Here is a 2,931-nt window from a genome sequence, read left to right as displayed (position 1 = left end):
GTACCAAATCTGTACCCCAGAGACCGCTGGAAACCACTTTGCGTACGAACACACCAAACCGTCGTCGTCGTCGTCGCGTCAAATGTCAAGCAGGAAAGTGTGTGGTGTTCCGAAACGGGCCCTCGATCCGTACGCACACCGTCACGACGTGGGGCCGGACGGATTTACGGTCGCCGCCGCTGCCACTACTGGGGGCGCCTGGTCAAGCAGACAGTGAACTCCGGAACCGAACGCACACGTTACTCCCGCGGACATTGTCCGCGCAAGCGCGACAGTTCCCCCTCACTCTCTCTCGCTTCATCGTTTTATTTGGTCTTTCTCTCTCTCTCTCTTTCTAGACTGGCAGACCGGAGGTTACTTGGACGCGGCCGCAACACACATGCCAAATCGGGGGAACAACGTAGCTGGTTGCCCCCCTATAGGTCGTGTCTCGGGTGTCTCCGGCTAAACCCTTTCGGCGCGTCGATGTGACCGATTTTGACGTCAAACTTCGCTCGATTCTGGCATTTTCGCTCCAATTAGTTCGCTCCCACGCGCGTAATCGAGTTCCCGAGAAGGCGAGATTCCTGCGAATGTCTTTGGAAGGACCTAGTTTTTTGCCGACCAGGGACAGGATTTTCAGATCTGTCAAAACGACAAATACCCTTTGGGAATCCCCAAAAGAAACAACCGGTAAAAGTTATTGAACAATTCTTATGGCCCAATATTTTGATAACTTATGAATATTGTTGCGCCTCAGACAGACAGCGCGCTAAATTCCAGGATCCAGACAGGGAAAAAACTACCGAATGCCTGCTCTGGTGACTAGGCCCTTTACCAAGAACGCTGCCTAATGTTCCGTGCTTTCGATTCGTTTTCCCGCAAGCCACAAAATACGAGAAAGTTACGGCACTCACACGCCAAAAGTCTGATAAGCGCACCGACACCCCCACCATACGGCCGTTCATTAGACGCTTATCGGGGAGTCGGGGACTTTATCCAACTTTATTACCATCGATCGTCACGATACGGCAGCAACAAATATGGAGCAGTCGAGAGTGCGCAAATCTGCCCCGCTGAGTGAGTTTGGGTGCGAAATTTATACAAAAAAGCGAAGAAAAAAATAACATTATCTCCCCCCCAGGCGGCTTGTCGTCATCCGCAGGTTTACGTCGAACGTCGGTCCTTGGCCGTGCCGTTAACTCATCCCTGACGCCCCTCCCCAGGGCGAGGAAAATCTGCGGAAAATCTTTTCCACGCACCACGCACCACTAACGTTTCATTTCGCCGACGTTAATTTGGCATCGCGTTAATGAGTGAATGGGATATCGGCTAAATGAATTACGTATTTATGATGGCAGGCTGGCGGGCCTGTCGGCGGCAGCGACGGAACGAAATGGCGGCGGCAGGTTTTCCTGTTTCGCATTGTTTCGCGTACCTCCGGGAGCATCCGGGATCCGCCACCGAATTCCGGTCGCGACGTAATTGTGCGGCCGCGGCAGCGGAATGGCGGTCGCTTGTCAAACGCTGACAGCGGTTGCAAACGAAAATATATGACCATTTAACAGCTGTGCACTGCGACACTGCCGGTGGTGGTGCCTGCGTGCGCGCGGAATGGCGGCCGACACCGCCACTTACACGTCGCGCAAATGATTTCCTGCCGCACGGGACCGGGAATTGGAACGGAATCGACGAAGTCATGAAGTCACCGGGCCGGTGGTCGGTCGGCGCACTCGGATCGGCCACACACACTACGGACTACGGTTTGAATCCGCAATTTGCAAATGAAATGTTAATAAAAAAGGACGCCCGGCCCTGGAGCTGGAACCAAAATTCGAAATTGAAAGCATACAGATGTCGGTCGGGTTGGGCGCTGCCAAAAACGCTGCCACTCGTTCGGCACCGTTGCTGTTTTTCGTTCTTGGCTGATGCGGCCGCGACAAGTGACAACCGGCCCCACCAGAAAAAAAAACAAACGCGGATGACACTGTTCCGCTACTAAACACGGTCCCGACGACGGTCCGAAACTCCGCGCCCGAATACAAGCAGCCGCAGACGCCATGTCAGCCCTCGCATCCGCTGGATGGATCGGTTCCAAAAACCGAGGTTCCGTGTGACGGCCACCCGAGGCCGGACCGGACCGATTGGCTCGGAATCAATTTTAATTATTACGCCATCATTTGCCACGATCGGATCGGCCGGCCTGGGAGGGCTTATTAATCGAATCGATTTCCCTTCGGGCACCCACACTGGAGTGGCCCGCGGGGTTTGGGTTCGCTCAACTCGGCCCAGCCGGCTGTCCATCCATCCAGCCGGTGCACGTGTGGATGGCGGTCGAAACGATCCCACCGCATGGAGCGGGGCACCCTGCAGCGCCCGGTCCCGGGGAGCACCGAAATTAGATTCCCATCACGTTCACTTATAAATTCTTAATTCCATCGATTGACAAACATGCGGTCGCTGGTTTTGCGGTAAGGTTCCGGAAAGCCCTCGACCGCGGAGCGACCCGGCGGCAACGGAGAGGGAACGAACCAAAACAAACAAACTGCCACGAGGACCACCGACACAGGAAGCGATGTCCGGCCACCGCCGCCACCGCTCGGCCGATAATCGAATTCTGCTGCGTGGCGCTAGTTTGCGCTAGCGAGTCAGCGAAATTGTGGGACATCCTCGACGACAAGCGCACGGCGCGTTCGCGATCCGTCGGCTACGTCGGCCGGCCAACACTTCCGGGGTGAGCCAATAACGTTTAAATTATGACCATGTGGTTATCCTGCCGATGGCTGGTATCCAAAGTTTGGACGCATCTTTCACCCTAGCCCCCTAGGCCGTTCCAGTGCCGAAGCCTGACGTCAGTGCCGGGTGCAGTGATTGATAAAACACGCAGCCAACGACAAGCCAACCCGTAACGCCAACATTGCTGTGTTACAATCTGGCGCTGAAATACCGATA

The 2,931-nt window shown here is 55.2% G+C and overlaps 1 long non-coding RNA gene across 1 annotated transcript; it reads left to right on the top strand.

The window, feature by feature from the left end:
* Window positions 1–219: 219 nt before the first annotated feature.
* LOC128273847 (uncharacterized) lies at window positions 220–1,777 on the top strand. Its single transcript, XR_008269270.1, has 3 exons — window positions 220–672; window positions 744–1,059; window positions 1,124–1,777. It is a non-coding gene; the product is annotated as an uncharacterized LOC128273847 (long non-coding RNA).
* Window positions 1,778–2,931: the final 1,154 nt, after the last annotated feature.

Source organism: Anopheles cruzii, chromosome 3 (assembly GCF_943734635.1).
Source record: "Anopheles cruzii chromosome 3, idAnoCruzAS_RS32_06, whole genome shotgun sequence".
NCBI lineage: Eukaryota > Metazoa > Arthropoda > Insecta > Diptera > Culicidae > Anopheles > Anopheles cruzii.
Note: the sequence above shows the minus strand (reverse complement) of the source record. Positions and strands in the feature narration are given on the sequence as shown.